At 38.5% G+C, this 12,190-nt stretch overlaps 1 protein-coding gene across 14 annotated transcripts in view; it reads right to left on the reverse strand.

Moving 5' to 3' along the window:
* LOC135708360 (RNA binding protein fox-1 homolog 1-like) overlaps positions 1-12,190 on the reverse strand; it is a 953,484-nt gene that overhangs the window by 383,642 nt on the left and 557,652 nt on the right. The window lies entirely within an intron of this gene.

Consider the following 12,190-nt stretch of genomic DNA (forward strand, 5'->3'; position numbering starts at 1 on the left):
CGGCACAATGAGAAAACCCAGAAAGTGCTACAAAACTGCAATTCCGGTCCGGCGGCCATCATTTTTTCATTAAACTTGAAACAGTAAAAGTCAGCCCTTTACCGAGAAAATTCTCATTCTCCATCCACAGTTACACTTGCTCGAGGAAAGGGAACGCAGGGAAAAGGTGAGATTTTTCCGACTCCAGCATCGGTGGAAAAAAAATGTGCAGGATCTTAGTGGAAGCAACTCTCAACCTTTGCACCGAAAGGTTGATTTGATTATCCCCTATTCGATTTTAAATCATGCCACAACTGCAAGGAAATCAGGCAAATGTTATAAGATTTCATTACATTTTACGCACATCGATAGTTTTAATATGGGAAATGTAATGAAATCCGACAAATTCTGCATGCAAATTTTACAGTTCAAATTTGAGTGCGTAACGTAAGAGCCCAGAGAAACGAACAGTCGTAAATGAAAAATTAACTCCCCTTTTTCCCGTCCTGGATCCGGGAGAAGAATTGAGTTACAACTGCTACGACGAATTACGATACTGTAATTCGAACGACTCCGTCCAGCTGGGAGGTGATGGACTATAAAACGGAAAGAAATGAGTCAAATAGTAAAAAAACAGAGTGGTAAATGGATGGAAATAGTAAAAGAAGGACGGTTCTTATCTTCAAAGTGGAAATTACCTGATATGGCGGGAGAATTATTACTGCTGCTAGAGGTAATTGAGCACTCGAAATTCGAAGTACGCCGGGTGAGTGCTGGTTGGTAATAATTTTTAACTGCAGCACTATTTGTCATGATCGGATTATTTGAGACGATGATGAAAGTTAATGTTTCAAATGGAAAACACCCTCGAAATTAAAAAAAAAAAACAACACGGTCGATGTCCAATCGAAAATTTTAAGAAACTAGGTTATTTGCTAATCAGGGAACCTCATTTACTCGTAGGAGATCTCACAAAGGGTTTTATCTAACACGGAATGTTAAATATTATTGCTAGGGAAACGAAGTTTACTGCTCAGAATAATCGGGAACATGAAAATAAAATTAAAATGATCAAAAATAGTCGACTGCCTCGGCTCAAATTTGAATAAACGAGGTTGCCTGTTTGATTAAAATGGTTAAAATTTAGCTAACAATAAATGCCCTAATCAGGGAACCTAATTTATTCGCTGGAGATTTCATAAACGAACGAGGTACCTCGATGTGATTGCAACGACGACTAAATTTCCAGCATCCGATTCTAAGTATCTTTTAAGGAATTTAAAATTACATCGCAGAAGAAAAAGAGGGAGGTGTCCTGTTTAGATTAATTATCGGTAAATGCTTGTTATCTCAAATTGATACCAAGGGAACCTCAGGTTTAAAAAAACCCTCGAAATTAAAAAAAAACATGGTCGATACCCAACCTCAAATTTGAAGAAACGAAGGTTAAAATTATCAAAATTGTTTGAATAATTGCTAACCAAGGAACCTCATTTACTCGTATGATATCTCACAAAGAAGCAAGGAACCTTGATTTTTTTTAAATTTGGTGGTTTATTGCGTTAACTAAATTTTACGCAACGGATCACGGAATTCTATATTTTACCACTGTTCAGAATAGTCGGGAACATTGGAGGCTGTAGATACTGATAACAATTGAACCTCGTTAAAATTAGGTTTAAAATTAAATTAAAATTTTCAAAAATACTCGATTTCCCAGCTTAATTTCGAATAAACGAGGTTGCCTGTTTGGATAAAATGATTAAAAAGGATCAAGCAAAAACTTTCTTAACCAGGAAACCTCATTTATTCGTTGGTGATCTCACAAACGAACGAGGTACCTCGATGTATTTGTCGCGGAACATTCTGACGACTAAATTTCCAGCAACCGTTGGTTAAAATGATCAAAATTGATTGAATAATTGCTAATCAGGGCACCTCTGTTATTCGTAGGAGATCTCACATAGGAGCGAGGAACCTTGATTTAAATGCAACGGATCTTATCTACTACGAATTAAATTGTATCGCTGTTTAGAATAGCCGGGAACACTGAAAGCTGTACATACGTTTAACAATGGAAACTAGTTGAACGTTGAATCTCGTTCAACAAAATTAAATTTTCAAAAACATTCGTTTTCCCAGCTCAAATCTGAATAAACGAGATTGCCTGTTTGGTTAAGATGATTAAAATTGATCAAACAATAACTATCTTAACCAGGGAACCTCGTTTATTCATTCGAGATCTCACAAACCAACGAGGTACCTCGATGTTATTTCCACGGTATATTCTGACCACTAAATTGCCAGCAACCGATTCGAAGTATTTTGCATGAAATTTGAAACTACATCGCAGGAGAAAACGAGATTTCCTGTGAAGTTTAACTATCGAAAAACTGTTTGTTATGTAAAACTAAAATCAAGGGAACCTCAGATGGAAAATACATTCGAAATAAAAAAACATGGTCGATTTCGAACCTTAAATTTGAAGAAACGAGGTTGTCTCGTTGGTTAAAATGATCTACATAGATTGAAAAAAAAATGCTAATCAGGGAACCTCATTTATTCGTAGGAGGCCTCACAAAGGAACGAGGAACATTGATTTAAATGTATTGGTTTATTCCGTTAACTAAATTTTCAGCAACGGATCTTCTTCTTCCTCTTCGCATTTAAAGCTTATTGCATATCGCATACTAGCTTATTGCGTGCTCTCAACTTAGTGTTCTAGATGCACTTCCACAGTTATTAATTGAGGGCTTTCGATGCCTGTACCATTTTTGCATTGGTATAATTGTGTGGCAAGTCCAATCATACTTCTATGCCCAGGGAAGTCGAGAAATTTTCCAACCCGAAAAATTCCTAGACCGGACCGGGAATCGAACCCAGCCACCTCCAGCATGGTCTTGCTTTGTAGCTGCGCCTTTACCGACTGAGCTAAGGGAGGCTGGAGCAACGGATCTAATATGGAATTTTAAATGTTAACGAGGTTTCCTCCTGTTCAGAATAGTCGGGAACATTGAAGGCTGTTCAACCGGATAACAGAGGAAATAGATGAAAATAGACTTAAAATTTTCAAAAATGGCTCAAACCCGAATAAATGACGTTGTATGACTACGCTTTATGATTGGTTGTATAAAATCAAAAGTAATAGATAACTACATACCTTCTTCAGCAAAGTTGTAGTTTTGGGCGTCAACTATATAGGAAAGATATGAAAACACCAGTTTATAGCCAAACTCAAAGGCTTAGATCTCCAAAACCTACGATATATTTAGAGACGGATAATACTCTGCCATGTTAAGTACTCCAAACTGACCTGGAGTTCAGACTATTTGATTTACTGGATCAATCAAGGCTTGTGCGATGCTCTCAGTGGCGACACCTGTACAAACATTTTCATTAAGCATAACTATCATATATATAAGGTTCTCCAAATTATCCTGGAGTTCAGATCAAATTATCTACCGGATGATCAATGACTGATACAATGCTCAATGTGTATAAGATGTTCTAGGGTCTCCAAATTGTCCAGGAGTTCAACCTATTTGGTCTACTGGATCAACCAACACCTATCCAAACATGTTCATGGAGTTTTTGCGCATCACTTATATGCTATTTTGAGGTGTATAAGATTCTCAAGGACAGCGGTGCCGGTGGTGTAGTGGTAAGCGTGATTGCCTCTCACCCCAGAAGGCCTGGGTTAAATCCTAGTCGGCGCCGCCGGGATTTTCTGATCTCTAAAATCTCTGACAACGCCTTCCTTCGGTCCCCGGTCCATGAGTAGATGATGGATCGATAGGTAGGGTCCAGGTGTGGGAGCTACCTCCCTGGTGTCGGTAGCATTGGTCAAATTTCCCTGGAGTTCAGATCTAATTATCTACCAGATCAACCATATACTGATACAAGACCTTCAGTAACCAAACAATTCCTAACAGATTCATGACGATTATGCAGATCATTTACGTTTCAATTTTATGTGTATAAGATGTTCTAGATTCTTCAAATTGTCCTGGAGTTCATCAACTAAGACCTGCACGATTCCCTCAGTGACAACACCTACCCAAACATGTTCAAAGAGTTTCAGCGCATCACTTATAACCGATTTTGATGTTTATAAGTAGCTCAATGGTCTCCAAATTATCCTGCAGTTCAGATCATGTTATCTACCAGATCACCAATGATTGATACAATGCCCGTAGTTACGAAACAACGCTAAACAGGTTTAAAGAGATTAGGTAATAAGCAGATCAGCAGAGAATACTAAAGAAGACGAATGATTTGGTATGCATTGGGCAGCATTTTAAGTATACTTTCAAATGTAATCAACCTGGTTTACCCAATTTTGCCCGACTTCGAGCTATTGGCCATGGAAATAATGCTAATTTTGGATCAAAACCTTGAATATCCCAAGAAATATTGACGATAGGGACTTGCTTCCCCATACAAAATGGCGTATTTTTAAAAAAAACAAACATTAGTTTAGAACATAACCCGCACTTAGTCTTTCTTAATCTAGCGTAGTTTAGTACCAACCGGAATGTTATTATTACTCATGGCTTCCAAATTTATTTTCCTTTCCGTATGTACCGTAAGATTTGATAAAAAGAAACCAATCGTTGAGATATTGTCAAAAGTCTAACACTGCTTCTTGACGCCAAACTCGGCCTACGGATTCTAGACTCGGCCGAACGCATTGAAACGCCAATGAATTCACTTCGGCCTATCGGATGAAGTTGAAAATTGATTCGGTCGGAGCGCTTCATTTATTTTGAGAATATTGGGTGCAAACATTAATATCACGCGTTCTTATTTTTTTTCGTCGGTAGCATTTGAACTAAAATATCGTACCAAACGGATAATTTACCTGTTAACGCTGATCGTTAACCTGTTATTTGATGTTTTCTGCTTGATAGGCCCAAAATGGGCGCTTAGGCCGAAGTAGTTCTCTACCCTACTAATGTCAAACAATTACTTCCTGAAACGTTATTTGCAAAAAGTGATTTTCTGAAGGCTCATACCAAAAAAAAATGACATATCTCTGTAAACATAAGAGATAGAGGGTTGACGTCTTGAGCAAAAATGTTTGTTTTAATATTGTCTAAAACTTTGCTCCATTCTCTTGCAAATTCTTCGAAGACACTATTATGGCTTAAATGGACCGTTTTTGCATAAACAAAAAACGCACGTTTTGGCACTTTTAGACCACTGTGCGGTGGTGTAGTGGTAAGCGTTATGGTCTCTCACCCCATAAGGGGTACTTTAAACATTTCAGGGAATTTCAAAGCCAGTCATTTTAAATTAATTTACTTTTTTTAAAGTTCAAATTTGGTTTAGTGGAAAACCACAAGAAATTATTAATCGTCAATTGACCATTATTTTCGAGTAACCAGGCTGCCTGTTCGTCGAAAATGAAGGAAAGTGACCCTGCTTTGATTTTACTTCGCAGGGAACCTCGTTAAGCCATCGGTATACTTGGAAAAGATCGAGGTTCCCTCGCGAAGACTTGTAATTAAAACATTGTTAAATACCAAAGTAGGTATTAGACAACCCCGTGGATAGCGAATAGTTGGTCTTTCGTTGGTTCGAGAGAATAATTGATAATTGATAATAGATTGAAATAGATTCTCCTGTTTATAGGAAACGAGGTAAACTCGATAAAAACTGATTTTCGGAACAAATTGCTAATCAGGTTACCTCGTTGAGCTCATGGATTACTGGGAAATAAAAAAGCTTTCCTGCTGCATGTTCTTAAATATATAATTTTGTATGCATTCTTGAAGGACAACTTCGTTTTAAGTTTACTAGTATTATATGAGTTCAAGTTTGACTCTTTTCCGTCAGTAGACAGATATATAATACCAACGAGGTTGCCTGTTTGTCTTGATTGAAGAAAAATGTTCTTATTTTCATTTTGCATTCTAGAGAACCTCGTTAAGGCATCGACACTCTCAGAAAGGGTCGAGGTTCGCTCACTGCGATTTGGAATAGCTTTATGTTCATTGCAACATAGGAACGAAAATAAGAAGTAATTTCGACTAAATTTTCTTCAGAATGCTTTCTCAATTACAGGGACTTCGAGAGCAAGTGCTAAGTGGAAAATAATAATAATAAAAAAAAATATTTCGCTGCAACGAGGTTGCCTGTTTGTCTAAATTGTAGATACAAGTTCCTATTTTCATTTTACTTCCCAAGGAACCTCATTAGTGTATCGGTATTCTGAGGAATGGTCAAGGTTCCCACACGAAGATTTGAGTATTTATTGCAAAAACTGGTTCGTAATTGAGTGAAGTTTCGCGAGATTTAATTGAGAACTTATATTTAAAAACTGAAGGCCCTTGTTTGACTATGACAGCTTCAAGTATTATTAAAAGTAGCTCAAGGAAACGAGGTGACCTTCTTGATAAATGAGAACTGTTTCTTGCAATCAACTGCTTATCAGGAAACTTCGTTTAACTAATGGATTTCTGGACAACAATCGAGGTTCCCTGCTGGTTTTATTTTTAAATTTTCAAATTCATAATTAATTATGTCTGAACCTTGAAGAAAAGCTTAGTTTTTTTTTGCAGCCAGGATATGATGTGAAATAAGAAAGGTTATCATCATGTGCTCTTGAGACGGTTAAGACAAATATACACCATTATTTGACATATTTTAGCATTGGAGCATGAAAATTTGCACCTGTAGACTTATTTTACAGCAACAAGGTAACCTGATTGCCTTTTCGTTTTTCACTTTACTTTAAAGGCGTTTCACAATGCTATTGGTTTTCTCAGAGAATCTAAATCCCCTCACGAAGTTCGTAATAATCTCAAATAGTTTTCGAAAAAAGATACTGAGAAAAAATAGGCAAAGCAAAACAGCAAATCTCACAAAAAAAAAAAACTTGACTTACAAGTCACTTAACCGTAGCAAAATAAAGTCAAATATTGTAAAAAAGTATTTCACTGAAACGAGGTTGTCTCCTTCGGTAAATCGATGAAAACTGTGTTTGCAGCAAATTGCGTATCAGGTTACCTCGTTGTGGTAAATGTGTTTCTAGAAACCAATCGAGATTCTCTGCTGTAAGTTGAACAAAATGCAACAATCAAAGATAGCTTTCTGTAATTGTGAATCAATTTCAATCAAGCTTCCAAAGTTCAACCGACAACAGTTCATATTCTAAGGGAGGGTTCAATTTCACCATCCAAGCGAAAGCGAACAGAAGCTATGCCAATGTCGGTGTGTGTGTGACATCATTATCGGACGAAGGATAGAAGCGGTAAAGGACTCATTAAGGGGACTCATGCTGCCTGGCGGGCAAAGAAAAAAAAAATTATGTGAAGATCGAAAAACAAAACACCGAACCTCGTTAGCGGAAAACCTGAGATGGTGTGACTTTTTTTTTATTATCCATAGTGACTTTTTTCGGTTGACTAGGGTTGACGGTTATTTTGGGATGGAAATTGAATGATTAGAATTAATAAAATTGAGTAATTTTATTCACGGAACCTGGTGGAAAAATTACACGAATAAATTTTGGGGAGATGACAAAATTCAATAATTGAACTAAGATTCTCGAAAAGAATAACGTTCAGGGAACCTCAATTTTTAAGTTTTTATCCGTAGAAAAGCAACGCGCTGACCTCGTCCAAAATTTCCATCATCAAATTCAACTGGTCGAGATAAAGGTTACTCAAAGAGTCATCAAATCAAATGAACTGAAGAGTTTAATTCGAAATTTTGAAACGATCATTTAAAGAAGAAAAAGAACAAGCATCGAAAGGAGCACACTACACTGAGTAGAAAATGCAACGAGGTTCCCTCATCAAAGTTTTCAATCGTATTTCCCGAGTGATCTCGACTATTAGTACAAAACTCGGAAGAAGTCTGCACACTGTAGACGAAATACGTGCATCTGTCAACGATAAACAATTAAAGTTAGTGGAATTAAATGGAAACTACTAATCCGTCTCTCATTCATTATACAGTTTTTTTTTACAGAAGCACGCATTAAAATGAATCCCAAACTGCTCTCAATTTAGCATGTGCCTTCTAGTTAACTAAAGCCAAGCCTGGGAACCTCGTTTATTTGCATACACTGGAGAAAGGCAACGAGGTTCCCTCATGAAACATTTTACATTAAAACGGATGACAAATTGCTCTTGAAGCGTCTTTTTTAACTTTCGGCCTTTGGGAAGCTCAATGAGTATCATTTGGCAAGGAGAAATACTTATGGCAGAAGGAAGCTCGTAAAGTTACAAGTTTACATCGTTTTAACGAGGTTCCCTGGAAGAGAAATCGGTTTGGTTGAATATTTTTTTTTAATATAACTTTTAGCTGAATGTTTTTGACGAAGTCCTCTGTTTGAGAAAAAACAATTTTATGTTCCACAACGAGGTTGAGATCAATTCAACTACTATCAATGAAACTGAAGTCATATTGATCTATTGTTAAAACATTTAAAAAGAATATCTAAAGCGTTTTAACGTCTAGAACGTCGAATCTACTGGTAGTTTTAAATTTATCAAATTTTATACTGCCCCTCCAGGGAACCTCGTGGATTTGCCATAATTCCAAACCGTCAACGAGGTTGCGGAGCAGGGAAATTTCGCTCCTCAAAACCCATTTCGCCTTCCAGCACGAAATTCACCAAAACCCAAAACTGTTTACCACTCTCCAATACGGCAATTTCGACAGCAAAATTGTCATCGACGATGTTCATTCATGCATGACCTCCTTTTTCCCGTCCCGCTTCCGATTTTCAGTCTCTTGCACTCGACCGAGCTCCAACCATGTGCAAGGAACATGCATGTCACTTGAGTTCCATCTTGATGGCTATTGCACACTGACAACGAACTAAAGAAAATTGTCTATTGAACTAAATTCCATTTCAACCAATCAACCCCACCCCCCGTCAGGTTTTGGATGACACTGAAAAATGTTGTACTTTCACAATTCCACCTACGATATCATGGAACATTCGTCGTCCTGCTACTACTGAATGCTGCCAGCAACAAAGCAGAGGGATCAGAGAATCAATTTGCTCAAGACATTTGGAAACGTTTCGGTCATCAATAACGCCAGCCGTGTGTATGTGCGTGTGTGTTTGTATGTACCATCTTACACACCCACTAGGTAAAAGCATTTTTCAACCAAGTGGGCGCCGTGCACACATACAATCGGAGTCGATCAATCGATTTCAGCCTGCCACGCACCACACTGGTGAGGAAGAGAGCAGAATCGCCCCCTAATTGGATCCGAAAACCCAGGCAGCATCGTCATCGTCATCCTCATCAGGATCGGAATCATCAATTTTCTCCGGGAGACCACGATTGAAGCTGACAACGTCCACTGACCGCACATCATTTCATTCTAACAACGATTGACGCTGAAAGAAGCTGACCGCACTGGCGTGGTTCCAGTGCCGAAGGGAAAACGGGCCGGAAGTTTTCCTTCTTCTTTTTTTTTCGCCTTGTCATTGCTAATAATTTTTGATGCGGAGGAAGCCGGACCAGGACTCAGGAGGTCGGTCATAAGCAGTGAAATGCATTATCTAATATGGAGAAGGCTAGGAAGGGGGAGGCAATCTATCACAGAGATTAATTACGCAAGATAATTGGTTTGGGTTTCCATTACTTGATGGGTGTTGCGAGGATTTGATCCGGGTTTGGTGGAGAGTGATTTGATTGCAAAATGCCAGTAGAACAAAAAAAAAACACTCTGAAGGATCTGCCGTTTATGATTTACAGTCCGTTAGTTCCAAACAAGGACCGTGAATTTGACTAATTGGAGGCTTTGACAGAACAATGGAAATGCTAAATTATCTTTACTGTGGCGATTGGAGCACTTTTGTCTTCCAGGGAACCTCGTTGGATTGATCATGATGGTTTAGTTCACCGAGGTTCCCAGGAACTGCGTTGGAAAGCCACTAAAGGACCATCAACGAGGTTCCCTGAGAATTATTAAGGCTACACTGAGGTTAAAATAAGAGGAAGGATCTGTTGTTTTCGATGGCAGGATTCACTTCATGAATTGTTTGAAGAAAGTTGCTTAATTTCAACCAAAAATTTCTTCTCTAGAATAATAACACGTAGAATATAATAATATTGACATCAGCGTAAACTTCGATTTTTTAAAACGAAATAATGTTGGAAAATCAAAAATTATAATCCGTTTGATTTCACCATCATCACCTCGTTACTTTGCAATGGAAGCCACTGTCAAGCGAGGTCCTCTTTTCAGAAAAAAAATACAATGGAAGGATTTAAAAAAACAAATCGTTAAAGGTAAATTTTGTCTTCCATGAAGGAACAGGCTAATTTAGAATGTTTTGAGGTTCCACCAAAGAAAATTTCATCTAATCAATTAAAAATTTGTTACTTTATGATTTCAGGACATCTGTACAACATTTAAAAGTTGAGTTTGGCGAAGTTCTATGTCAGGAAAATTCTTTATTTGGAATGAAAATTATAATGACTATCTTTTAATTTAATTAACTTTTAATAATTGGAAGCATTGAATTCCTACTTCAAATGAGGTTTCTTGCAAGGGAAAATTTGTCATCTGAAATTCATTCAGTAAGATTGTTAATCTACAGGGAAATTTAGAATTCTTATTTTGAGATTCCGTTCTTTAATCGAAAATTAGGATCAGATTGACGAAAATTCTCACCAAGGACTTTCACTGTCTAAGTTTGCCGAGTTTCCCTGAAGGTTAACTTTCCTGATATAGGAAAAAATCCAATAACGGTGCAGAAAATAGCATCGCATGGCAACGAAAGACAAATTCTCCAATTACACTAGGGGAACCTCGTTTAACCATAACGAAAACTGTTATTCGAGGATCACTAGAAGAACATTCCGTTCTTCTGAAAACCACGAATCCTCCAAATCGCAGCAACAAAAATAATTTCACCTGAGACAACTTTCCCGAAGATTTATACGATACATCTATTCCACGTCTTCAACCGACCCCAAAACTTCCTCCAAAACTTATCGGAACGGAAATGAGAATCCCATTTGACAGGCTACCACCCGTTCATAAATTTCCCGAACCATCCCAAGATGCTCATGAAGCAATCAAAAACCATCGCTATCACCCTCAACTGCTGCACCTGCTGTTCGGGGGTTCATCAGCCCTATCAGCAGTACGTGCCACAGCCCCGTCGTCGTCGGTCGGTTGGTCGGTCGGAATGCACGCACGTGACTCGTCGTCATCTTCATGTTTCATCTTTGCTACACCTGACACCGACCAACGACGACGGCGGCGGCCAGTTTCACAGAAAGGCCCCATAATTCAATCAAGTCCAGACACCCTCATCATAATTTCACAAAACTGCTCCAAACCGGGGAAAGGACGAAATGAAGGCAGAAGAAATGCGAAACTATCTTCGAATTAATTTCTGCCGTTTCCTTGTAGCCTGTTTTTGCCTTATTCCTAGCAGAGCGGAGTAATTTAATACATTTTTCCGACGACTCACTCGGGCCAGAGAAAGAGAGTTCACCGCAAATAGCCTTCCCGTCGTCGGTCGACGCGACGAGTTGGTAGAATTCATCTTCATTATCATTAAATCTGCCGGTTGCTGGCTGGTGGTGAGCTTTCTAGCTTTTTTTTTAAAGAACTACCCTTCAAAGTTACGCCTCAGATGGTTCCGTTTCGTCGCTAATGGGTTGGGTAAAATTTAAGTGAACGGGAAGAAGTTGATGCTAATGTTTGTTTAAGAAAGTTGGAGTGTAGTGCAGTATGAGAAATTTTCATAGAAAATGATCCTAGTACTCAGGCAAGTAAAGAACTTCAAGGACACCTCGCCGGTTTCCATCAACTCCACTGAGCCAACGAGGTTTCCTGGAAGGCAAATTTGTTTGAATGGTTGTCAAAAACATTGCCTTTGAAGCATATTTACCCAAACAATGTCCTTTTCAAAGATTTCATCCCCCTTTGATGTGCTACCACTATCAACGGAGTTAGTCAACATTCAGCCGTAATCCACGCTCTACACGCTCGGCTGATGCAAATTCCCCTTAATTCAATCCCTTTACGCGAGGACTGCTGCACCACACCATACACAGTCAGTATCTTTGAAATGTTGATGAGATAGCGAGCAAAAAGCTTTTAACCTGTTCCGCATGGCGGACAGAAGGAGTGCCACGGTCCGTCGTCGTCGTCGTCGTCCTCGACGTCGTCGTGGATTCTTCATTAGCAGAGATTTCATTCGCGTTTTGCTTTCGTCTTTCTC

Source organism: Ochlerotatus camptorhynchus, unplaced genomic scaffold, assembly GCF_037179485.1.
Source record: "Ochlerotatus camptorhynchus isolate MF236.1 unplaced genomic scaffold, CSIRO-AGI_Acam_v1.1 ptg000330l, whole genome shotgun sequence".
Lineage (NCBI taxonomy): Eukaryota > Metazoa > Arthropoda > Insecta > Diptera > Culicidae > Ochlerotatus > Ochlerotatus camptorhynchus.